General features: G+C 41.6%; 1 protein-coding gene across 3 annotated transcripts in view; it reads left to right on the top strand.

Annotated features, from left to right (window-relative positions):
- Positions 1-27790, top strand: part of LOC124777967 (pleckstrin homology-like domain family B member 1) — a 1066194-nt gene that overhangs the window by 930253 nt on the left and 108151 nt on the right. The gene's annotated exons all lie outside the window — the stretch shown is intronic.

The raw sequence follows: 27790 nt of genomic DNA, 5'->3' as shown, positions 1-27790 counted from the left end.
GACAATATCCTGACCCCAAAAAATATCCCCATACCATAACATTACCCCCTCCGAACTTCACTGCTGGCGGTATACATGATAAGTAATGTCCTCCATGCATTCCACATATCGAAACTCTTACATCAGTTTGCCACATGGTACAGCGTGATTCATCACTTCAGATCACTCGTTTGGAGTCATCCACTGTCCAGTGGTATTGCTGTTAACACCACCGCAAGCCTCTTTTAACACTGATAGCAGCTATATATGACTCGCGAGTAGCGGCTCGATTAGTGTACTGCTTGCAGCGCTTTGGAACTCGCAAGTGATTCCTTCTGCTGATTTCGTGAAATTTCTACCTACCACCCTCTGCAATGCTCGACGCCTACTTCCGTAATTATAAGAGGTTTGCGTGGTCAGCTGTGATTGCCCCTTTGTGTTTCCAGTCCAACAGTCACAACACCAACAATCGACTTGGCCAGCTTTAGAATAGTTTAAATTAAGCGACGTCCAGTGACTAGTACTCGTTCGAGGTCACAGAGCTGTTTCTGTTTCTGTACTGAAGACACAATGTTCTTTCGACTCCTAACGTGCTGCCCGGTCCGCTACTCACGGCGTCTACTGGTGAATTCCGCATTACGTAGCGGTTTCCGGAAACTTTTAATATTATAGTGTACTTACCTCAAACATTTGTTGATGTTGCATTTAACAATCTTCTCGATGCTGTTAGTGACTCATGCCCCCTCAGCATGCCCTCTCTCCTTCGCGTCGCGACGTACGTATTTCAAAGAACTGCCACTGGTTGTAGCTGCCAGTGCAGTAAACGACTTTAAGATGTGCGCTCCAAACATCGCCCTGCTCCCCTCCCCCCCCCCCCCCCTCCTCACCCACATCTTGCCCGTGTTGTTTGACGTTTGTTAATGTCCGCAAGTGGCGACGCAGCGAGGTCCACTGGGCGCACAATAATGTTGGCAACGCCTTCGCTGTGGGACAACCGAGCGGCGAGAAATTTGCTGAGTGTTACCTAGCGTCCACAGCTTTTCGTAAATGTCCTGTACGCAAAGAAGGGCGGTGTATCTCATTCGTTGAGGTTACCACTACCTTACTCCTTCAAATATTAAACCGCTGTTTCAACTTTAACTTCAGATTTTTTTAAATACCTTACTGTCGCCTTAATATTTGATGTTGAGGGGCATTGTCAGGGCGTTCAGATATGCCTCTTACATCCCCTATTTTCGTCAGCATGTTCTATATCGTTATTTATTATTCTTGCGTTTTGCAACCCTTCAAGAACTGTTCATTCGTACATGAACTACCGGAACAGGTTGCAAACTGAAGAAGTCATCTTATTCTGGCGGCCAAGAGGGACAGCAAATAACTAAAAATATAAATAAAAACTTTAGCTGTACTTCGTATTAGTATTTGAGTGGTGTGATACAGTATAAGAGGCGGTACCCTAGTGCACCAGTTGTAACATAAAATAATTTTCTTTAACCACAAAATGCCTTTTCGTTTCCCGACTGATCCATATTGTTGGCTGGCCGTTGTGGCCGAGCTGTTCTAGGCGCTTCAGTCCGGAACCGCGCTGCTGCTACAGTCGCAGGTTCGAATCCTGCCTCGGGCATGGATGTGTGTGCTGTCCTTAGGTTAGTTAGCTTTAAGTAGTTCTAAGTATAGGGGACTGATGACCTCAGATGTTAAGTTCCATAGCGCTCAGTCATTTGAACCATAATGTTGGATTTCGTCTGAATTTAGTCCTTTCTTACACATCATTCTTTCGTTGCTACGACATATAATCAGTCATCATTTTCTGATACATTTTTGTTCTTACACCTTTATTGGTTTCACTAAGCTCAGTTATTGTCTACTTTAGTAATTTTCACTTACGTGTCTACACTCAGCGTTCCTGCTCACCCAGTGATCACAGGCTTCCAGAATTTTAGTATGGTGTCGTTCTACCTTTACCGTCGTGAATTTCGACCTGGTCATTACTACATTACAGTACACCCTTGTGTACTAAATGCTCTCTAGCAGAGTATATTCACAGGGATTAAAAACTCAGTTCTTGTCCGAAGTCAGTATTCTCTCGCAATTCTCTCTTTCATTCTCTTGATACTACATCCCAAACGATGAAATATCACTCAATTGTTTTTGTGATTTAGAGTTCACTTCACGTGCTGTCTTTCTCTCCATCGACGGTTTGTGACGTCTATAAGTAGACGTATGCAAGAACGGCTGCTGTTGATGGCTGTAGTTTTTGAGATGAAAAAAGGTTCACTGCTTTGCTAATTGTAAACGTTTGACGCGACTTAAATTTTATTTATAATTACTCCATCACATGCTAGCAACCTGTTACGTGACGTGTTTGTTATTAGTCCGTGCTTCCCTTTAAATTTGTATTGACCCCAGCTACATCCAAACTGTTTCAGTGCACCTTTCTCCTCTCACTTTCCACTTTGTTCACAAGCTTAAAAAATCTAATATTGATCGCTCATGACTCTTATTTATCTCGAGCTTACTCCACTGTGAACAGTTTTCAGTAACTGATAGGGCTACCTTTAATAAAGAAAGGAGTCGTTACGAGGCTACGAGGACTGTACCTCCTAGAGGTACTGACGTACCGATAGTGCTTTTCGTCCCCTTCTCGATTTTCCAGTCGGTCACTGTACATTCTTTCTGTTTTTGAGGTGTCCTCCCATCTCCTTTCTTCCTGGAATCTATCCTGTGTTTCCCCTCTCCCTGCAACAGGGCTGCATATTTAAAAACATGCTAGTCCATTTGCTCATTTCCTCAGACACACACTTGCTACTGCAAAACAGATGTGTCCCTATGAATTCTAGATCAACTGAAGAGGTGGGCTGGCAGTTTGTCGTTTGGCGATTATGCATTACTTTAATGTTGGTTGATGTGCAGTTGAAGATATAATTTGCAGTTTCTTCTTACATTCATTTATTCTTTTTTACATAACTCGAAATTTTAGTTAAGTGTTGAATGGGAGATTTTCTCGTCTAGAATTCAACCATATGACACTCATTCCAGAATCGAAAGCCTCTTCAACATTCTCGAGATGCCCTTACAACGATAATAAGATTTTTATCGCCGTCAATCAGAAGCGTTAAAAGCGGAACTATAGACCAATAAGTCTTTGCTATATCAAAATTGGGCTGGGGGCTGATACACCCCTTGCAGTAATAGTCATAGAAGAACGAAGAGAGCAAAACATTTGCATGCCATAGAGCGAAGCTCTTACTTGCTGAGGTGAATGGCACGTTGAACCCCTCCTAAAGTGACTTGGTTATAGCAAAGGCCTACCAATATTTAGGAGCCCGTTTTAATAAAATGAGAAACATTTTGGCGGAAACTATAAACAATATCAAAGGCGATGGTCACAAGAGATTTCTCGGGTGTCTTTTGATCCAAATTTATGAAGCCGACAGCTTGGCTCCAAGCCACTTCGCACGCGCTTCTATACACATTTTACACCAAGAGTTAAAACATCCGCAGAATGTTTGTAGTTTATGATTGGTTAATAGTTTCTTGTTATTCAAGAGTTGTTGAAATAAGGTTAACGACCTACCTCCTCAATTCGTAACTGAGAAACTTGAATTCTGCCAGATACCTCTGGGGAAGAGGACGTGGTACTTACCTTCTGTGAACCACAGTACCTTTGTCTCTTTTTGCAAAATGCAATCCTTTTTCCCTCCACGATGACTGGTAGTCTAACAGTTTGTCTCGGTTTCGTTCATTGTAATCTCGAAGAGGAACGATAGGCTAGAGAACAGTGAGGAACATACATCATCATTTCCACTGCGTAGGGTACAATACAAAGTCCGTTACTGGTGACCTATCTGAGCACAGGAATTTTACATACTGACATTAGCGCACTGCAAAACATCAAAAATATTGGCAGGCGTTCATGTCGAAGCAATATCTCAAGTAACTAAATTGAAAAATGTTGCAAACTCCGGGGTACTGCATTTCGGCTGTACATATCACACAAACGCGATCGATAATTATATGAATTAATTCTTCATAAAATAATGGACCCGAGTTGGTTAGCCACCAGTTTATCTAATAACAAATTATTGCAGGTCTGACTTAAAATCGGAGAGCTATGTTCAGCATAACTCACTATCAAGTTTTCCTAGTCAAAGTATGCTCACAGGTAGTTAGTTAACAGTACACTAGATTACCTCAGCAACCGAGTCCTGGAAATGTAATCACTTAACAGCTTCAGAGTTGCCCAGTGGGAATACTGTATGTTTGTATGGATGTGCTCTGCAAGCCACCGCATATGAATGGGAGTGTAACCTACCGTATAGTGAGGGAAAGGGATGGAAGCGTTAAGAGTATAAAGGAGGCGCGATGTATGCCATACGATCATTTCATTTCATTACGTGAAGATAACGGCAAGGCACGCTATCGAAATATCGTGTTACGTAAACAAACAGCAACCAGTTGGGCACCCGAGAGCAATGAAAATGGGTGATTCGCCGGAAAATTTAAGATCATACATTGCAATCTGATTTTCTACTGACTCTAATTTACTATATATTCTACCAACACATACATTTAGTTTTCAGCCTGTTTTACTCTATTCTCTGCTTCACAAGCAATCTTTTTATCTAATTATTCACTTCTGTGGGTACAATCAGTTTCTACCTTCAAAATTTATTTCTGACTATTAACTGTTTTGCTGTCCACTTCTCTCTACCTCTGAGAGCAAAGTTCGAACTATTGGTCCATTCTTCATGTTAACCGTTTTTTAACAGTCCGTAGCTACTTTTATATTCTTTATAACCTCTACCGATTCCGGCCTTCATATTCCTTTCAAGGCTGTTAAACAGCTCTCCTACTTCCGTTTTTATTTCAACAATGCTGCATGTAGCTGAATCAACTTTTACTTTCAATATTCGACTCAAACTAGTCATTTCAGATTTTGCACTACTCACTTCAGATTTTACATTGCCACGTTTTGCTCTCCGACATCTGAATAAAATGCCAAAAAATGTAAAATGATGTTGTATAATGAATTTAATTTCTCTCTTATTGAGAAATGAAACAGTCGCTGTTGATGATGGCGCGGTTTCTTCCTACTGCATGTGATACGCCTCTAAAAAAGAACGCTGATAGCTGATATTTCAGTATAAAACTGGCTCTTGAAGTTTTTACCATTTACGAGCCATAGTAATTTAACACCACCATCAGTTCTGTGGGTCTGTATCCGACAGAAGCGAGAGTAGCAGTTTACAGTTCGGAGACAATGGCCAAATCATACGTAATTTGTACTTGCTCAAAATAATCGCAGGTTACTGTTAAATGATCCATAAATAATCATAGGGAAACGCTTTACATAGTGCAGAATGAAACCAACGCCAAAAAGAAAGCGACTGCTTTCGGCACATTGTGTCACTCTGCCAAGCCGGCCGGAGTGGCCGAGCGGTTCTAGGCGCTACAGTCTGGAACCGCGCAACCGCTACGGTCGCAGGTTAGAATCCTGCCTCGGGCATGGATGTGTGTGATGTCCTTAGGTTAGTAAGGTTTAAGTAGTTCTAAGTTCTAGGGGACTGATGACCTCAGAAGTCCCATAGTGCTCAGAGCCATTTGAACCATTTTTTCACTCTGCCAAGATCTGCTGCACTCACGGTTCCAGCTAGCTTTTCTGAAACAAATATTACAAAAATCATTATTCGTGTACAACTTAGTAAATGCGGGGTGAACAATTACTTGTAACTGAAAACAAGAGTACAACCCTTTTTTAACGTATTTAATTATAAAGTAAATCGATATCTATTACAGGGACACTTACTCAAAGGTCGGCAGCTTAATTCAATTGAGACAAGAGAAGTGAGTTTCAATTTTCTGAGAGAAGCTTTATTCCACTCTTTCTTCTTAAAACTGCGAAAAAGCAGTTCCTCCAACTTGTTTCAGCCACAGGCTTGGTCTGAAATTACAGTTCATACACGTTTTATTGTATTTTTCTTAGACAATTTGAAATATTTCTTTCGTGAAAAAGCGCACATTCGCGCGAGGAAATTATTTTGAAATAACCTTATACTTAAAAAGAGACGATATACTTCAAGTAACGCTTGGGCTACTCACTCCAGATTTTAAACTACTCATTTCCTGCCTCAGTTCAGTACAATTGGATTCCTTTTTAAAATATAATTTCGTAATTTATGACTTCACAATACTTATTTACGACTTCATATTACCCATGTCAGGCTTTAATTCATCATTATGAGAATCCACGTTGAATTTCAGTTAGTCAGTGCAACTTGAATTTCACGGCACTGTTAACTGGGTCATGTCTGGTAATCCCACAGCTAGAGCTTGCGTTATAATAGATCGTAACGGAGTATTTCCTGCATTGTTTGACTTGACTATAGTCCTGAATCATCAAACTGCTCACTTTTACCATCTGATACTACTTTCTGTTGTATCTTTATACGTTTCGTTCACCCTCGCCTGTAAACGCCATTCTGGCCAGTTGATAAGAAGTAAACAACAAATGTGTCATGCCGGAACGGTATACAAGCAATCGTGACACGATGCGACGAAGTCAGTGACAGCATTGAATGTTGCTGGTATTTCTTACCGCAGTAGTGCAGTGGTGAAGGGTGGGGGGTGGGGGGGTGGAGGGGGGTAGGGAGGGGGGCGGTGACAGTGGTGACTGGTGACATCGCGGCGCGACCTCTTGCAGACGCAGCCAGCAACCGTAACGACGCACGTCTCTGGTTGCCACTGCACTCAGCGCCGGCGACAGCAGCAACGAGACTTTGCCTTCCTTCCGCTAGTAGCGCTCAAGGCCGTTGTAGGTAATATGCGCTCTTGGGTTCGCCAAACTCACAATCTGTTACTAGTTGGTCGTATGTTTATTTTATTTATTATGTATCATTTATTTCCACTTCGTCTACGTCTCTGTGCTAGATAGCTTATTTCAGTGACTAAACTGTTTCCCGGCCAATCGGCACCACATGTGGCGCGGCGAACTGTTTTGAAGTCTCTTTTTGGTTTAGTTTAGTCCAAATTTAGTCCCTCGAAGCAACCAGAGTCTATAAACTATTGAGACATATAACCAAAAAACAGTTCTAACGAGTTACCTGGCCGCGCGGGGTAGCCGTGCGGTCTTGGACGCCTTGCCACGGTTCGCGCGGCTCCCCCACCGTCGGAGGTTCGAGTCCTCCCTTGGGCATGGGTTTGTGTGTGTTGTACTTAGGGTTAAGTTAATTTAAGTTAGATTAATTAGTGTGTAAGCCTAGGGACCGAGGACGTCAGCAGTTTGGTCCCATAGAACTTATCACAAATTTCCAGTTTTTCCGAGTTACCTGTAATCTGCATTCCGCTTGCTAATATTTCGTTTCTACTTAACTGAAGAACTCTTACAGGTAATGAGCCAATTGGTGCTGAAATTATATTACCAAAGTTTCAAGAAAAAAATTTGTATATTCATAGTTTCTTTGGTTCACATGCACAAAACTGTCAGTCTCAAACTAACTGCTGGCCGGAGTGTCCGAGCGGTTCTAGGCGCTACAGTCTGGAACCGCGCGACCGCTACGGTCGCAGGTTCGAATCCTGCCTCGGGCATGGATGTGTGTGATGTCCTTAGGTTAATAAGGTTTAAGTAGTTCTAAGTTGTAGGGGACTGATGACCTCAGCAGTTGAGTCCCATAGTGCTCAGAGCCATTTGAACCATTTTTCAACTAACTGTACTGTTTCTTCACTATTAGGCAGAGCTCTGATTCGAAAGCCCATCAGAATTCTATTAATTGCTGTTTCTGTTTAAATCAAGCCTTCGGACGATTTAATCAATAATGGCGTTACGACCCATTCACTACACAGATTTTCGAAACGGGCGTCACACAATGTCTCGCGAATAGGAAACGGAAGAGGCAAATAACATTATTCACTCTTTTACAATATCCTGTTATTCCATAAGAGTTCAGATTTATTAAATGCGAATCAAGGACAATAGTTCCACTCGCGCTGCTTATAGCTGTTCTGCATGTAGCCAACGGAGGCTTATGCTCACCGCTGTAACTCACAGCTTCCGTCTCGAAGTGAACACTTCGAGCGGGGCCAACAGACTGATGATAATGAGTGATGTAACGGTGCAGCTTTTATTATCTCGGTGTAGAAGGCAAAGGGAACATCAGATTGGTGACTGCTAGTGCACCCACCTCTGTGCTCAAAAACCACCCTCCCATCTCTCTTTCTCATCTCTGTACCACTTGACATTTCAATGATTTCCCTAAAAATTGATACATCGTTTTTAACTTACAAGAATAGGCTGATGAAATTTCTGTGTTCTAGCGGCAAACTCAGCATTGGATAATTTTACGTATCTCTGAACAGTTCTGGTTACATTTCGCATGATCTAGTCGTCATGATTTTCGTGTTGCGCTAGGTCATGCTACACGCACGGACAAGCATTCCGTGCGTTTGGCACCACTGAGGAGACGAGTGGTGAAGATCGCAGGGGGGGGGGGGGGGGGGGAGGAGGGGAGTGTCAGTCTCTCTGGCTGTCGGTGATCTCCTGCATCTGTCATGAGCGATCAAACACAGTTGCTTCGCTACAATCTAACCTACCGCGTTTTGAAGGGGGAAAAAAATATATCTGTATTTAATCACTCCCTGGAGTAAAGTCACGAGCTTCGTTGCTCGTTGACCATGATGGAACAGAAACTGATCATGATAATATGAAGACACGAATATTACATTCTGTCTTCATAAACTAATTCATTGAAGTCACAAGGCAGTTACTACTTGCGACCATCGCACAAATGGGAAAATGCCAAGTGTAGAAATAAGTGAGTACGGAATTGTAAATGAGTTCACGTATCTCGATAGATCCTAAGGCTACTGAACTTGGGGTGCCTATTCGATTCTTTTTGTATCTATATCAGTAACCAAACTGTATAACTGCGATGTCTGCCTGTTTGAACACGCTAAGCTCCAAGACTAATAGACGAATTTTCGTAGGGTTCACGCAGGCAACTTGTGGTAACGTAAAGGATTTATTCCATCAAAATCTAAATACGGAAGAAACAGATACCGTAATTCGAAGTTCCATCTAAAATCGTCTGCTCAGCTTAATAGTTCGAATGTTTAATCATCGTGGTGTAGTACACAGAAGAACCAATAGATGGTGCTGCTAGCTTTTCTTAACTCGGTGATAGATGTGATAAGTGCATTTTCGGAAGTTTACGTCAGTGACAGAAATAAGCTGCATAATCTTATCTTTATGAATACAAACCAACAGCGAACTTACTTGACTACTGTATAAGAATTTACTAATTTTGCTTTGTGTATTAAATACTTAACAACATTGCTTTTATTCTTTCGGTGGGTTTTATTTATATTCGTTGCTAAGGAAAACGAATTTGGGTGCCGTATCATTACATTATTTCGTTTTGATTACGAATAAATACTTATACCCAGAAAAAGGTCGAGTTTTACAGAACGCACAAGAATGACTGAGGAACACGCTGCGTCGGGAGACCAATAAAGCTCGTGAAGCGAGACTTGCTACGGCTTCGAGAACATCAGGCTTTGACTCACTCTTTCGAAACTTATTCAGAAAGTGAGGTGTAATGTGATTCTGATGCGCCATGCATTGTCTCGCTCCTCAGAACCCTTTACTCACAGGGCTTTAAGTTAGTTTCCCATTTCGCTTTAAACATGTGCAATGTCCGGTGAGTTTATGTTAAGCAGTGACCATAAACAAAGCATAAGGCCAGACGCTGCATGTTGGGGGCGTAGAATTAGCGCCAGTTTTTTTTTTCTTCTTCGCACAGCAGCTTTACGTGGCTCTCTCACGTATTATTGAAGCACACACACTCTTTGCTCGTTTCTCCAATCATACTACTTCAAACCTTGAATACAAAGAACCTTTAAATCAAAAGTAAATTCCACGTGTATGAAGTCACGGACGCGGCTATAAATAAATATTTGGGCAATGCCGGGTTCGTCAGCGAGTATCGGATATTCTCATCTAGAGCAACAGTTTACTGTTTACTATAGGTCGCTGCAACAACGAAGTTTGCAAAGTTACTGGCAAAAAAAAAGAAAAAAAAGGGCACAGTGTCTTTCTGTCTATAAGAAGCGTTCTAAAACATACGCTCAGACTATAGCTCATGCTCAATGCCGTCAATATTCCGTGAAATATATTTAGTGCTCGCATATGATGATGTCTCTGAAGTCCGAATAACAGCTCTATTATGAATCGATATGATTTTCGCAAGTGCCCCCCCCCCCCACCCCCCCACCCCGTACTGATCGCGTAAAACCCAACTTACTCTGCTTCGTCTATAATATACAGATAAATGTTCAAGACAGTGGTTCTTTATGTTTCTCTTTATTAAATTACTTCATGAGTTGTCGTGTAAACACGACGACTTGTGAAATTATTTGCGAATGGACATGGAGACGTACAAATATCTATACACGCTCGCGACGTCTTACATAAGACGACAGAATATTATACTTACATAGGGAAAGAAAATCCACAATATGAACGGTTGACACAGCCACTACGATTCCCGCTAACAGGATGTAGCTTCAAGTATTTAAATTTTTGACTGCGAGCATTGCTCTTTACAGTCTGTAACAGTTTGCTTTGTCGGCTTCATGCAGGGAACTGAAAATCGCCACGTCGTCGGAAACAAAGTAAGGCACGTCATCGGGTCGCTGCTGAAATTCATTTCAGTATTTGGAGTTCTAAAATATGTCTAGAAATGTAACAAAAAAGCATTAACCTATTACTGTTTATATATATTACATAATTTAGTAAAAGTAATTCATTTGCCCTCATAAAATCTTTATTCAGAGAAGTGTACATTAGCTTGCAATGTAACTAAATTAACCAGTAAACCAATATCGACAAGTTACATATGTTTTTACGTTTTTAGATGTCTTTCTGAACTATGAATATTGTAATAAATTACAGGAGTGGCCTACGGGGTATCTTTTACTTTGTTCCTCAGTACGTGGAGGTTTCAAATCCCCTGCCTGAACTCTACAAGCAAACCGTTACAGACTTTTAGAAGTACAGTTAGCTCCCTTCTTATAACGATCGCTGTATTCCTTGCTTCTTACTCTTTACACGAAAATTTGTGACTCCTGTGTTTATTTTTTCCAGCGTTTATGGGGGTCTGCTTTTTTAGGATTTGGCAAAATTTCAATTTATTTAACAGATGCCCTTCCTGACGCCACAGTACTGAGGGCAGACTAAGGGAGGACAGTCGCGTGTGACATGATCTGCGTGTTACCGTGATTTACATGTTCGTGTGTGGTATTCTCGGTGGCGGAATTTGGGAACCAGCCCAGCATTTACATAAACGAGCGTGGAAAACTGCGTGAAATGCACGCTCAGGCTGAGTGTTGTACCAACCCGTGGTCATTAATCCGCCGCTCGGATTCGATTTGGGTTTGCCCCCACTTCCCACTGTCTCGCAAGTTGGCACGCAGTAATCTATGCTACACGAGCAGGTAATTTGTGACTTCTGTATATCTCGATAAATTCGGAAACGAATACTCTAGAGCAGTGACGCCCTTCAACGATTTAAGAGTTCGGTGTACACCCGAAGTCGAGAAACTTTAGCCTGAACGATAGGTGAGTCAGGTTCCGCGCGCCAAACTGGCGGTGATCTGCTGCCCACACTCTACGACTTTCCTGTGCAGATGTGATTTGTGGCCATAGACCTGAGCAATATTGGTCAACCCTCCAACTTCCAGGTTTTCGCACATATGTCCGCCCAAATTTCCGCTCCACGCGCTACGAGCTTTCTGTGCACGTCGCAGAACGTCGCTCGTGGACCACCCTTCAGGGCGTGTCGTTTAAAACGATCCCAGCCAGGAGAGTTGTCTCCGGACGCGCCTTGGCCGCCGTGGCGTGGGCCGCGTGAAACACGGCGCACCGGTGGCGCACCTCCGTCTCCCGGGGCAACGGCGCGCTGAATGGACCCTCCCCGTAGCGGCCCCTCCCCCTCCAACGCCCCCTGGCGTGCCGTCGTCGACGGCGATGCGGGCGCCGGCCGCGCAGTGGTTGTCTGGACCGCACGCCGCGCACAGCCCAGCCCAGCCATGTGGATGAACTACGTCAAGTCCGGGTGCCGCCGGCACGGACACCACAACCGCAAGCACCGCCGACCCAGCAGCTGCGGCGTGCAGGACGTCAGGCCGCGCACCCCGGTGCCGGACACTGTGAGTGAGCCACCGCGCACTCCTGCCACAGTGTGCCCAGCGCCTCTTGTCCCCGACTCACCCTACACGCGGCGTGTTGCCCGCACTTAACCGTACTCCAAAAAGTATTCGCCGAATAGTTCAGATTATGGTTAAGGTTTGGAGGTGGTGGAAAATTGTCAGGATGAAGTGCAGCAGGGGTATGGATTGTTTATTAATCAGTGAAACGTAGAATACAGTGAGCAAATACAAATTTCTATGTACATAAACGTAGCTAAAGATTCAAAAGTAAAGACCAGCGGTTTAGGTTGGTTGGTTGGTTGGTTTGATTTTTAAAGGGACCAAACTGCGTAGTCTTCGGTCACTCAGGTTTAGGATGCAATACAAGCAGGATGCAGTACTGTAAATGACACTCTGAACATAGAATGTTACGGTTACTGCTTGTAGGCTCCCCCTTTTTCTATACAATCTCTTGCATTCCTCTTGCCATGGTTTTCGCCAGCGATTTTGTTATTTGCACTGCAGTTTGCGCCATTCCTCTAGTAGAGCGTTCTTTTGATCATTTCTATTCGATTACTGACGTTTCCTCGTATTTTTGTCGAATTCATTTCACAAATTCTTTATTGGATTATAGTCTGGGGATTATGGTGGTATCGGCATCCAGCGGGGAGTGTTTACTACAGCCAAGAGACTTGCATCTAGAGCTGTATTTTTTGGATCATTACCTTGTGTGAAAATATTATCCTCAGAAAGGCTCACATTATTCACATTTCTCGACAGGTGTGTTTCTTGGATAAAGGCCTTTTGGTCCGTAATTCCAGCAATAAAACACACACACGCCCCTCCCCCCCCCCCCCCCCCCATACCATTTGCACTCATGCAGGCCCTGACAAGTACTGAATCTCCTACATGTTTAACAGTGACCTTTACCTTTATACTTCCCTCTTCAAGTTGATAATTCTTTTTTTCTCTGCGCTGTTACTCGCCTATTTGACTTAAACCAATCAAATCGACTCTCCTCGGTAAATGCAGCCTTCTTCCCGTCAGTAAATACAGTCTTACCCAAAGAAAGCAAATCCATCGGATTCATGTTCTTTTGCAAATGCAACTAGTTTCCTTCCGTTGATTTTGCTCATGTATGTTTTTCGCCGGGCTTTTCGGCCTCCATACCAAGCGACATAAACCAGATTTAATACAGACCTCATTGTATTCATTTGAACTGCAGTGTCAAGTTCTGAAGCCCTTAGTTTTGAATTTTTCTCGACCTCTGTAAGTAGCTGTCGTGTCTCCATATAAGTGCAGAATGACCGCTTCCTGACGTTTTGTTCTGATTAAGCCTGTATATAATAGTCTTCAGTGTACTGATAGGTCTGCCAATGGTTTCTCTCATTCTTTGAAAACATTTTCCTTTTAGAAACAACCTGATGCAGATTTCTGTCTCTCCTTTTGTAGTTTTACGTTTTTTTCGACCATATTCCTTAAGTAGCACTCGGCAGCTTTGAAAACAGAGGTGAAACCATCCGCTACAGTGGATGAAACACAATTGCATAAGGAAAGGAAGGAGGCCGTGTGTCATTATGGCGCCATACCTGTGTTCTTGTTCATTAGATGAGTACACGTTTGACATTAACAGGGGCATGATATTCAATAACGTGGATTATCTCATAAATTAAGCTGCATATGAACCCAAAAAGTGTTTTATTTCTAAATGTACACGTTAATCAATGTAAGAAAATAAATGTTTGTTTCTTAGCTTTATTTTTATGATCGTTGTGTTTGTTCTATTCTGTGCACTATGGTCGAATACTTTTTGGAATCTCTGTACATTCCTTTGTCCATAGCGAATGAGGACAATGTTCATTGCTTTCTAAACTGCAATCTTCACCACGCCACCTCGAGACGTGTGGCATAAGGTACGATATGTACCATTATAATGTCTACCTTTCTTCTGTTCTGTATACGAACGGTCTGCGGCAATAGTGGCTATCGGTAGGCTTTCGCTTGGGCTCAAATTTCTCTAATTTTTACTGTCACTGTCCTTTCGCTATGGAAGAAAATATTTCGTTGCCAAACATCTTCCTCAAAGATGTGTCCTCGGAGTTTCAGCAGCAAGCGTCTCAGTGATGCTCTTGTGGTTATTAATATAATGTGTCACAAACCGTGCTGTTGTCCGTTTTTTAAATCCTACCTTGCGAACGTCTCAGACAGACAAGCAATCCTCAAGAATCATTCGAACGTGGATGGCTTATGAAAAGAATGGCGTAATGTTTTCGGTGATTGTTATTTACCGAATTGTTAAAATTTTATTTTCATTTAACACAATTACAGAACCTTTAAAAACGTTAAACAGTGTCGGCGTACACTAGCGATCATCAAAACTAAAACAGAAACAAAGGGAGAGAAGAGACAAATATATTTGGCCAGGTGTACGTAAATGGGGTGAACCAGACACCGCCGACGAAAATCGGTATTCTGAAAATCAGGAACTTAACGTCGCCACCTCTCCTCCTCTCGCCGGGCAAATACTGGCAGTGAAACTTTCATCCTCAACCTGGGTTCGAACCGGCTTACCTCCCCGGGTCGAGGCGTTCCTTTCCATACACTAAGTCAAGAGCACACCGTTAGCTTTTGCACTGTTGAGGAGGTGTTTTCAGTGCAGTACAAACTCGAATGGGGATAAGAAATCAAACGAAATGTATTTGTTCTGTAACGATCATCCGGAGACGACGAGTTCCCTATACGAAAATATTGTTGTTGCATTCAGTACGAACGCCTAACTAAACAAAAAATGTCCCTGAAAAACCATTGGATTTCGTTGTTACCCGGTAGAGGAATAAATATGTAGTAAATTACTTTGTCATACCTTTAATATTGAAGCAGGAAATAATGATCACAATGACGTATCATGCTATATCATAATGGTTATGAAAGAAAGGTAAGGGCTTTATGTAGTGCAGCTTTTAACTCCACGCTTTGCGTTAGGGGGCGCGGCGTATAGACACAGACTGAGCAAAATTTACGGTATTGTCGGCTCCATTATAAAAATCTTTTTCTAAGTAAAAGTATTTAAAAATATTTAAAATTCTACAAAGAAGTGGAAATAGCTGTTACTTTTATGTGCAAAACACAAAATACTGTCATAAGACGGAATCGCTTCTCAAACGTGAAGTATGTTTTACAATGGAAACTTCACACAATAATTTTGTTTTATAACAAGGGAGACATGTTCCTGTACAAAGAAGTACAGACTACTGTGATGGAAAATAAATCACAAGCGTGCACCTTCAGTATGGCTGCGTGCTTTGTTCCAGCTGGTTTGAGTAGAGAGAGATTAGTGTCTCTAATTCGCTACCAAATTTTTTACTCCAGTCCAATTATTTTCCAAGTTTTCTTTTTCTACTTTTCTCGCATATTTTAATTGTTTACTATACCTAAATATGCCAGTAGCGGCCACTGTTATCTTGTTGATAGGGAATATAAATGGCAGACTGCAAATCTTGCGGCGAAGTTATTTCCAGATTTCCGAGTCTGCAGATCTGTTAATGTTATTTTACACGATATTTCCTGCCTGGCATTAGTATTATTGGAATTTCGAGAAAACACACATGGAAAGAAGAAAGTGGCAATCTAATGACGATTAAACAGTATTTATAAAGATGCGTTACTGAACCAAATAATATCAAAAAGATATTTATTTATTTGAATACTGCCAATTTTCACAAGATTTTGGAGGAACTGTTTTCCGTGCTACGAAAAAACAGTAGGAAAGAAAGTTGCAATTTAAATCTCCTCCTTTCTTCTGACATTCGCGGATACCTGTTCGACGTAAGTGTCAAGTAGTTTAATCATAATTTATAAGTATTATCACCAGGCCAATTATTAGTTTTTTTGCTCGCTTGGAATTTTTGAGTTTATAGCTTTTGCATCGTGACATAGTAAGTATAGTATTATCCTCTTATGCCAGATTGAAAGGCGCCAGACCACTGGCCATTTCTCAGCGGCAAATATCCGTAATCGTATCTCAGATAGTGGGAGCTTTAAGAGAAGATAAGACATTAATTTTACTTTTCAGCCGAAGTCGACTTAGTGCAACAATCTAAGTATTAAAGTTTTCTTCCAGTGACTTGATATTGACAGAAAACCATTCTAACGTTACAAAAAACAACGTTTGTAACCCAAACCACGTACAGCGAGTCCATTAGAACGCAGTGTCCCAGTTTGACTTCTGTTTTCTGGATGATGGATCAGTGCTTTTTACCAGGCGACTCAATTGTAGACAGTGTCTCTCCTCTTTGTTATGCACTGTAAGCTGCCGCACTCCCTGATTTCTACTGAAGATGCGATATATGGAGTCAAACCTAGCAGGTGAAAGAACTGAGCCACTATGTGCCAGTCGTTAACGCTCTGGTTTCGCATCGAGGAGACGCAGCGCTCCAGTTCCGTCCATTCATTTTGTGTTCGTTCCCCGTGTGTTTCTTAAATTATAGCAGGACTGCTTTTATGTATTACGCTACTTCAGTATATTTTGTCATCGTCATCCAGCTAAGCTATAGATCCGCTCAAAGGACTTCTTTGTCTGTAGGGCCGTAACTTCTAACATCCCTTCATTCAAATTACTTTAGTCGTGTATCATTATGAAACAGTTCAGAGTCACATCCGTGGACTACTGTATTTACATCTCATTGAACAGTTCCACGATGTGCGGAAATCTGTGAAGAAGTTAAGGTGCTCACACTTCAACCAAAGTAGAAATGTCTTTTGTTAATAAGTATAGTCCCTGAAATGTTAAAGGCGAGTAGTTTATAAAAGAAAATAAAGCACTCGCAAAAACTACTGGAACCACATTTTTAAACAGCAGTTTCGTTTTGATGCCTTGGGTGTCTGTGAAAGTATGGACAATTTTTCGGTGCACGGAACTTCTTTTCAAACGCGTATCAGTCCATTGAAATAACGCCTCGTTGGCCGTACATTGAGTGCAGTCAAAAGTACATCATAAGATCGTAGTTAAGAGTTCATTAAAATCGCATAGCACGCTTACTGGGCACGGTAGCTACTCTGCACTACTTCAGACAGGCAACAGGTGAGTTGAAGTGATACTAATGAAGTATGTGAATACTGTTAACTTTTCTCCTGATTAGTCTCAAAAGTTTTAGTATTTATGGCTCCCACCTCTGCATTTTTCTTTTGATTTTGGAAAATTCCTTCCTTGTATAAGGGTCAGTCAAAAGAAAACGAGACAGACGGTAAAAAAGTAAGTAAACTGTTTATTGTTTCAAAAGTAATCACCATGAGTACTAATACGGGGTGTTCAAAACGTCTGCGCAGTGCCGTATTATTGTTAGTCGCGCGTGCCGTATGATTGTTCTCCTGCTTGGGTTACTTCCCTTCACTTGGACTCTCTCAGCATGCTACTGTTTCGTTTGTCTCAGCCAGCGTCAGTAGTATCGTTGGTGTGTGTCGTTACGTGTTGACGTGAACGTTTAAGTTTAGTTCCTTTGTTAGTTTGTTTAGTTTTTGTCGCTGTTAAAATGCTAACCGTTGAAGAACGTGTGTTTTTAGTCGAACAAGTGTTCAAAGCTGGCGTTAAATACACAGTTTCAGTTCGTCAAACATTTAACTTAGTTTTCCCAGAGACAACACTCCCACATCGCGATACTGTGTGAGATTTGATTAACAATGTTCGAAGTACGGGTTCAGTGACAGATGCAGCGAGAAGTGGTCGTCCTAGCGTTTTGTCTGAGGATAAATACTCCACATTTCCGATAAAATGTCCACGAGTCCGAACAAGTCAGTAAGAAAACTCGCCCAGGAAATCGATGTTAGTGTCGGAACGGCCCACACAGCTGTAAGGAAAACATTACAACTTTTGCCAGTCGTGCAAGAACTGAAAAATACTGATCATGGCAAGAGACTGAATTATCGTCAGTGGTTCAAAAATTTCGTTCAACAAAATGGAAGGGATGTTCTTAATGAAACTTTTTTCACTGATGAGGCGTGATTTCATTTATCCGTGTGCATGAACTCACAAAGTCTCGTATGTGGAGTACTGCAAATCCACTGTGTATTCATGAGGAACCACTTCATTCGGTGAAAATAGGAATTGGGATTGCAATTTCTAGACGTCGGGTTCTGGGTCCCATATTTTTCAACGAAACAATAAACGCACAACGATACTGCATTGATATTCTGTACCCATTCATAGGAGAACTTGTGTTAAGTGAAATACTGAACGGTTATTTTCAACAAGATGGTGCAACCGCGCATACAGCTCGCGTTTCAATGTCACTGCTTGCTGATGTTTTTGGTGTGTGTGTGTATGTGTGTTTGTGTGTGTGTGTGTGTGTGTGTGTGTGTGTGTGTGTGTGTGTGTGTGTGAAATTTTATGGGACTTAACTGCTAAGGTCATCAGTCCCTAAGCTTACACACTACTTAACCTAAATTATCATAAGGACAAACACACACAAACACAAACACACACACACACACACACACACACACACACACACACCCATGTCCGAGGGAGGACTCGAACCTCCGCCGGGACCAGGATGTTTTTGGTGATCGCATAATTTCACAGGGACTTTGGCCTCCACTATCGCCTAACCTAACACCACCTGACTTTTTCTTCTGGGGTGAAGCGAAAGCAACTGTCTACAAAAACAGTCTAAAATCCATCGATGAATTGAAACTGCAATATCCACTGTCACTGCTTCTGTTACAGAAGAAATGTTACAGCTTGTGTTTGGAAACATGATTAGACGAATTGCATTGTGTATTCAACAACAGGGGGGAGGGACACTTTCAACATTTAATGCGAAAAATTTTAAGTAAAAATAGGTATTCAATAAATTAATAACTTGTATTTCATTAAGTTTCATTTCGATATATTTACTGTGGCAAACGGCACGCGCGGCTAAGCACGACCTATACAATCATGGTTCCGTAGTTAACCGCAAACTTATTTCGTGAAGCACTGACTGTCTTGTCTCACAGTGGAATAAATGTACGGGGTGTTAAAGTTTCTCCGCACTAAACTTTAACACCCCGTACATTTATTCCACTGTGAGACAAGACAGTGCTTCACGAAATAAGTTTGCGGTTAACTACGGAACCATGATTGTATAGGTCGTGCGGGATAAAATGGCCGATGCGCAGTGTCCAGTTTTCGTCCAAAGAGATGGGCAAGTTCATTCGTTTGTTCAGAAGGGGAGGTCGACAAGCGTCAGATGTCAGAATCGACGCGCACGCCCTACAATCTTTCTCAATTTTACAGAAACTATTAGGTACAAAAATTTCATTTTCGCTTTACTTGTAACTTTGTATGGCAGGTTCATTATGATATGCCCATCATTTCGTTAATGGTCGCAGTAATTGTGATATTTACGGGAAGTAAGACACTGCGCGAAATTCGAAAAAGTTTTGCAATTAAAAATAGGGATCGCTATGATTTTGCGTCTAGTGTATATTACATAGTATGCTGCTGCTTATGAAATTTATCTAACATGTTCAATTTTTCTTTAGATGTGGTTGGAGGTCTCTATTTGTCACTAGTCTTAAAGAAACTGATCTGACGTAGCGCACTCATTTGCGATCGCACCGCGCTAGCGATAAAGCCAGAGTGACATATCCACAACATTCCCCATATTTCATAAACGATTTCAGATATCGAAATGAGATTTTGGCAAATGGTAGCACACAAAGAAGGAAGTATTTTGCCATGTGGTTATTATGCAAAACTTCATTATCTACCGTTCATTGCACTAACTACAGACTTTTCCAATGAAAGAATGTAATTTTTTAAGGGCCGTCGACGTTTGGTGAAACGAGAAATGTTATGGGTTTTGGAACAATGTAAGTGAAGTCGTTACACGTTTATTTTGTACCGTTGATGTGCTTTTTAATAAAATGCTGACCTTACTTCTCTTAGTTCCTCACTTATTTAACTTAATAAACCACTGTTTCAGAATCCTCTCGCAAGTGCGACTGTGTAAACTCCGCTGAGTTTTGGAAAAAGAAGCAGATTTTAACATGGCAACAAGAGAAAAATGTAGGTTTTACTTAAAATTCCCCACACGTGACTGAAAGTTACAAATGGTTAACAAACCAAGCAAAAACAAATTGCTGCATTTTCGACGGAATTCTTTTTAGATACTAACCAAAGAAGAGGCGACAGATTTTTTTGAATGGTCACCATAATATTTACCAAAAATGGGAGTACAGACTTCAGTTTAGAACGACATTTCCCCGGTAGCTTTTGAGAGACCACCCTCCCACCACAGGCGTTCTCCCGCACTTCCCCAGCCGACTGCGCACCCAGCGGCCACATTTTGCGCGCACTATACCCAGGTGTGCACTCTACCAATTAAATCGACGGCCACAAATGTCTTTCTTCAGGGCTCCAAAAATATGGAAATCGCGTGGGGAGAAGTCGGGACTCTGTGGAGGATGTATAAGGGTTTACCAGCGAAACCTCTGCACGTCGTCGAAACAACCCTCGCAACCTGTGGCCAGCCCGATTACGTTTGAAATAATGAAAAGTTTACTTACTTTGTTCCACCTGTCTCGCTTGCATTTGACTGCCCCTTGTGCGATAGACCGCAGTTGAACGAATGCTTAATTAATGTCTCGGACTGTTACTTTTTTTTACTTGAATCTGTCTCGTATCGCAACATCTAAAATGGTTCAAATGGCTCTGAGCGCTATGGGACTTAACATCTGAGGTCATCAGTCCCCTAGAACATAAAACTACTTAAACCTAACTAACCTAAGGACATCACTCACATCCATGCCCGAGGGAGGATTCGAACCTACGACCGTAGCGGTCGTGCGGTTCCGGACTGAAGCGCCTAGAACCGCTCGGTCACAGAGGCCGGATGTATCACATCATCATCCTACTGCAACAACTTGTTATTAATTACCTTTAGATCAATAACTATATACCGACTCGCAAGCGTTGCATATCTTGTATATTATCAATGGCGTAAACCGTTTACTACGTTTACGTCAGTCCAATTTAGTAAATAGGCAGTTGTTCTTCAGAGACAGACAATGGCGAAAATCAGAAAGTATCAGCAGAAAACGTTTCACAATTTATTGCTTTGTAACTTTTGTCCATAGATCGCATCTGTGGAATGTCCATCGAATAATGTAATGAAAACCTATTGTAAGTTGCTCTGAAGACTGAACATGCCTTGGGTAACTTAACCTACCATGCCACTTCGCTCACAGATTCATATTCGGATGTCAAATCTCCCTCAAACCATCCTATTTAGTTTTACCAAGGTATGCGTGCATCACTTGAGACGAGGACCGTAATGGTTTCTTAAACAAGACGACGGCCGACTTGCTTCCACTTTCATTGAACAGTTCAACTTAGCGTTCAGTTCATAATTTCGACCGCATTGTACAACCAGAGGCATCTTGCGGTTCGACCGAAATCTTCGAGACGGGTCCACAACACAGCTGTAGACTAGTGATTGCGTATCATTAGCTCGTACATTGTAACGGATGAAGAAGACAAACTGTGACAGTACGCCGTGCAAGGCTTGGTTGCCCGTCCTGCTTAGTCGGAATCACTTCTTTACAGCAATAAAGTGTCAGTGTCCGATAGATGCCGAAATGAGTCTGAGTATTCCTACGAATTAGGAAGACTGATTTGAGATAGCCTTCATAACGGATCCAGCATTCGAAATGAGTAGTTTCAGAAAATTCCCGATAATCAGGAACGGTAAGAACACTGTAAAAGACAAACTTCGCTACTACGGAATGCAAGTAAAGCTTCTCATTAGTAAGTCACGTGCATGTTGTATTTAGCGTGAGATAGTTCCTTCTGTTTCCATTCTAAAGAGATGTAACAGACAAATAAAAGTGGAGTGATGAAGAAGAGCGCTGGATACATCGGCTGCAAATCTTGGATTATGCCTCGTACAAGTTTGTGATCTAAAAGCTTATAGCAATTATTGTGTTCGGTCGATAGCAGTTCGAATAAGAACAATTAATTTCCTGTAGAACGAATGCTGCTCCTACTACGGGGATCTAACTCCTTGCGGCTTTCATTATTTTTAGCAGAATATCTGCACACTTAAGTCAACGTGGGCGTATTGAAAATGAAACATCAGTGCTTTCCGGTGTAATATTATTGATTTGCCACCTTCTTCTTACATTTACTTATGTTATATGTTTTGTAACTAAACGGTTGCCAGTGTTGACTTCATACGTTTATGCTGTACATGAGATGACGCTTGCTACTGATCTTATTAACAGTGTCGGTTGCATTCTATGCTTCATCGACCTTGCAAGTGGTTAGGTTCGTATAAACGCATGGTGAAGTGGGTTTTGAACAGCCAACATACAGCGAGCGATACGCTCGCTTACTGGGGTACACATACCATCGTCAGCGCATCATTTGTGTCGCAACAGGGCAGCCATGCAACATATCCACCTGTGAATGCTGTTGGCTTTGTGAATGCAAGACTAATTTTACTTCAAAAATGCTAGTACCGATGTTCACCGCACATTACCCCGGATCTTTTGTAATGGTGAAGGAAGGAACAAAAGACGGAACAGTAGCTACATATATACTCCTCAGTGACATCGTAGGAGACAAAGCTGAGCTGCACCAGGTTGTGTAAAGCAATCGACCACGGCTTCGGAGAAGGACCAGTTCTGGACATCAGCTGAAGTAATTGGGAAATATTGCGGGAAATACGCATTAGAGTAGTCGAAAGACATGAAGTGTCTTAGTCATTAGCTGCAAGTCCAGCTATATAAAGCTATATGAAGTGACTACCTGTCCCACTACTATATATTTTCGTCATACTCGCCCCCTTGTAACGGAATTGATATATAAAGGGGGCTAGTAAGGGCAAGGAAACAATCAAGTAATCCGATTCAAAAACCAATGATGTCCCCGACACGACGTATGCACAAGTGCAGTCTTACTGATGTTACAACGCTGTTGATGTGTAATGCAACATTTTAAATGACGACAGTTTCGGTGAAACGCTGCGTATGTGCATAATGGTGCAGTGGCACACACTTTCTTGTGGCTGTTCTGAAATACGGAGCACGAATCTTCGGCAAAGAGTATATCGGGCGTGGGGAGCCAACAAAATGGTCTCCTAGTTCCCATCACTTCAACCCGTTGCATTTTTTGTGTTAGGATATGTAAGATCTTTGGCGTATTCCTGTCCTTTATATAGTGTCAGTGAACTTCGGAACTGCGTTGTAAATGGTTGTCAACCCACTGGGAACATGCCTGGGATTTTTGAACGTTCACAGGCATCGTTGATGAGACGTCCTGTAGCCTGCCTTCATACGAACTGTGGCGATGTGGAGCACGGGTTGTCATGTGTTTGTCCTCTAGCGCATGTCCAGTATTATCCTCGATGGCTCTGTTATAGGGTGTTTTATGTACACAGTCGCAATACGTCGTGTTGGGTAGCCACTGATTTCCGTACCTATGTTTATTAGGATTATTTGCGTGCTTCATAGTCAGACATCGATGTGGTGGTTTGTTAACTTTGGAAATTTCGTCTGCATTTTCCTACTGGCAGACATGGAAATATCACCTGTCTTTAAGTATTGCACGAAATTGAATAGCCTGATGCAGATTTAACGCAGCCTCGTGTTTCGCTCGCAGTCACGCGCGTAAAGATGCGTTTTTCTTGGACAGCAGCCACGTGTGAAAATCCTGAATGTCGGGTGCATATGGCTTTTGTGTGTTGTTCTCAGTCAGAGCTAGAGATACGGCAGCTCGTCAGTCGATGACGGGAATGCGCGGAACGCGAGAAATTCTCCTCCGGTATTGCAGGGAGGCGTCGCCGATGCGCAGTTTCTTTGAAGGCCCTTTCCATTTACACACGCTTCACTTGTTTTGAATCCCCGTGATATTTCCGCTGAGGAAGTCTTTTCGTCAGTCTTCTCATTTTCAATCTACTAATTGCATAATATTCCACTGCTGTTGAGAGAATCATATCGACACTTAGCTGACTAGCAGTCATCTTTACTTCGCATTCATTGTGATTTTAAGCATTTAAGATTCTGGCTGATACAGCAACAGTACTGTCAAAAAGTAAATATTTCATGAAGATATCTTGTTCCCCAATAAAATATTAATGCTGGAGAAATGGACCAGATCCTTCCAGCCGTGTTCGTTACTACTTAATATTGGTACTATAATTCCGAAGACATGAAAAAGGAGGAGCGGAAAGTCTTGGATATTCTGGTCAGAATTTTGCGAGGCATAACCTTATTCGATTGAAAGCGCAAAGGAAAGAAATTTACCAATGAAAAAAGACAAAACAGCCGTTGGTTTTGATAAGTTGTTATTTTATTTATACCACCGGTTTCGGCATCCCATTAAGGCCATCTTCAGGCCCCTATGTACGCCGTGTATAGAGAATCAGATACATCGATACCTGCATAACCGGAGCCATCACTACCAAGGTACCACTGTCCGTATCCAAGATGGATCAACAAAGATTCAAAGGAAAGAAGGTTGCATTTTTACGTGTTGGCGAGAACGGCATCAATTATAAGAGCAAGAGGTCAGTGGACTGGTATTGTTAATGGCTCAACCTAACAATTGCCTGACGTAATTCAAGGAAACACTAAGAAATCCAGACCAGTTGGCTGGTCGCTGATTTGAGCTATATCCTATCCGAATACTAGCGAAGTCCTAAATCAGTTCGTCCTCTTGCTCTGTACTGCTAAAAAGGATATTGAGTCCTTGCTGCTAGGTATCTTGATGCAGCGATTACTTTTGAAAGCGGGAATCATGATCAGTGATGATAGTGCCACTCGGTCCTGTCACTGTTACCAGTGTTCTGCAATTACGATTGAAATCGTGTATTGGCCATGACAGGACAGCAGCGCTTCTCAAACAGTTGGGAGCCTGCTCGCGAAGCTACGGAAGCGAAGACATTCAAATAATTCAGAGTTTACAACTGTCCGCAGCCACCCGTAAAATTGACCTTTTTGTACTCTGCAGGAATGTTTCATTCGCTACGAAATGCCCATTTGGAGCGTCAAACTTAGCGAAGAATGCATTTAAACCGGCATAAGCAACAAACGTTTAACCGCTTCATGCGAACAGTGTTGTGCGCTTCTATTAGTGGAATAATTGAGGTTTTTATATCACCTACAGATGTTAGTCTGATTTAGATTGGCCCATTTACATTATCTCTTACATCATTTCGAGAATGTACTTTCAGGTTCTGATTTACATTACCTTACGTATGATATTTAGCTTTGGTTACGTTTCAATGCAGTTACAAATTCTGTAGTAACAGAATTCTCAGTCGTTCTATTATCCTAGCCTTTGACACTTCTTCCTAACTAAAGAAGAACCATTCCATCGGGCGTACATCCAGATATGCACTAGGTGGATGTATTACAAACTCCTGTTTCTGTGCAGCCGTTAACACCTCTTCGTATCCGCTATAGTATTCAGTTCTCTTTGCTAATGATGGAATTTTATGGTAGAAATACAATTTATGTAGTTCATTACGTTTTGATTAGTTGTTCAAATGTCTCGCGTTCCTTTCCTAGGGTGTGTCGAGCACATTTTAAATCTGTATTTTCTGTGAAATAACTATTACCGAAAAAAGAAAAATTTCGTCAATAAATTTACATTGCAAACAGTGTTGAGAATGCTGTAGATATAACCACCACTTCTCTCAAATTTCTTACTAATATCGTACCTATATGTTATCAACCATTATCGTCTGGTATGCCGTTCTAGCATACAAAGAAATGGATGACTCTTTCGTCGCCAGGAAAATAATTTTAATGTATTGATACTGAAAGGATCGTATACTATATAATGTAATGTGGACATTGGATTTGTGTGTGTGTGTGTGTGTGTGTGTGTGTGTGTGTGTGTGTGTGTGTGTGTGTGTGTGTGTGTGCGTGCGTGTGTGTGTGTGTAGGAATCATTAAATTTAAGGTTTGCTGTGTTTTACTCGGTCATATAAACTGCCATGGGACGAGCACAATGCTCTGTTAAATTTTCAAACTACACTGCTTAAAAGTAGATTTTAGCTACGCATGTATGTTCCATGTTTTTCTCTAATGTTGCCAATGTTGTGGCCAAAATTATTCAGACTACTGTAGATAACAGCTGTACAGCTTTTGTGGCTGATTATATCATCGTATATAACGGGAAACAGATAAACGTAAACACTGTTTTCACTTCGTAATTATTTGTAAGCAGCATTGAAATGTATGCCTCCAGAAAACGTAAGAGAACAAAGTATCCGCACCTCGCGACCGAGACCAGAGCTGGCACGCTACAAACACACCTAATTGTCTTTATAGCCGGGACGAGATCTCGCGGCGCCAAGTTGCTACGCCCATTTGTCAGACAGCAGGTGTTCCATCGATCTTCTGAGTCGCTCTCGGTAGTGGGTTCCTAATTATTACGAGAATTGGTGAACGAATAATGAGTGCGATTAAATTTTCAAAAGAAAAGCAAACTAAAACGTGTAATGCAAGTCAATTAATATTTGTGCTGACTTGTCTGTGTAGTAAGGCAGATGTGTGTAAATGTTCGTTATAAAACAATATCATGAAGGACTACATAAAATTCATTGAATCATTCGAAATGACTTCATTGAATTCGCAGTCTATAAAATATAACTCTGTTATTGATACATGTTTCATACCTGCAATTTTATCTGCATTTTGAAGTAATTAGCAAGTCAGTTTTGTATCGTTTGTCGTTTCTCTGTCACGAAACTGGATATTGACTGAGACGGAATTTACACCCATATTAGTAGCTGCTGCACATTCTTGCGTTATGTTTTGTAACAGTGCGATAACGTTCCATCTAGACCAATTTAATTTCCTTTCGCTGGTTTACACGCTGCGGCAGCAAGTTTCCACGTTTTAAATTTATATACGTGCGTTTACAGCGCATCATCTTCGAAGAAAGCAATTTGGTTTTGGAAATCATAATGGTGCGGAAATCATAACTTCGCTTTCTCTATTGTCTTGTTCAGCTCTTATCGTGTACGAGTTTAGGGTAACACTTGATTACAAAATGAGGGTATAAATAAGATACCTCGTGCTTAATTTATCGTGGCTTTTTGGCTTGTTTTATGTAGTACTCATTTTCTGCATCCAACGTTATCTACAAATTCTTACAATCTAATCCACTGATTTCGACTGCCTTTATGTTGTTTTCAGTCCATACCGTCCCTTTATCTCTCTTTGTTACGTTATCGCGTTTCTAGATGACAGTATTATCGCTGCCGCTAGTTATTGAAGATATTGTGAACTACTTAATCTGTCTTTATTTCTGTTCACATCAGAATTCGATATCTTACAATTTACTTTACTTTATCGAAATGGTCTTTGGATCGGTACATACTATGAAGATTGCTTTTCTTAATTCTTCCCTATAACTGTCAGGCAAATAGTGCTTTTCTTAGTCATCAGAACGTCTAGTATGTTTCTCGTTATACTTGATATTCATTTTTTATACATGGTGCTTCTTGTTAACGCTCAAGAACCCCGGAAGTGAATTAGATGACGCTGAGATAAGTAATAAAACATGGGGGGCGCAAATGTCTGGAAATAGCACAAAAGTGGATGACAAATGCTGAACCTGTGATTCGCCAGATGA

The sequence above is a fragment of the Schistocerca piceifrons genome, chromosome 2 (assembly GCF_021461385.2).
Source record: "Schistocerca piceifrons isolate TAMUIC-IGC-003096 chromosome 2, iqSchPice1.1, whole genome shotgun sequence".
NCBI classification, from domain to species: domain Eukaryota; kingdom Metazoa; phylum Arthropoda; class Insecta; order Orthoptera; family Acrididae; genus Schistocerca; species Schistocerca piceifrons.
This window is presented reverse-complemented; position numbering and strand designations above follow the sequence as displayed.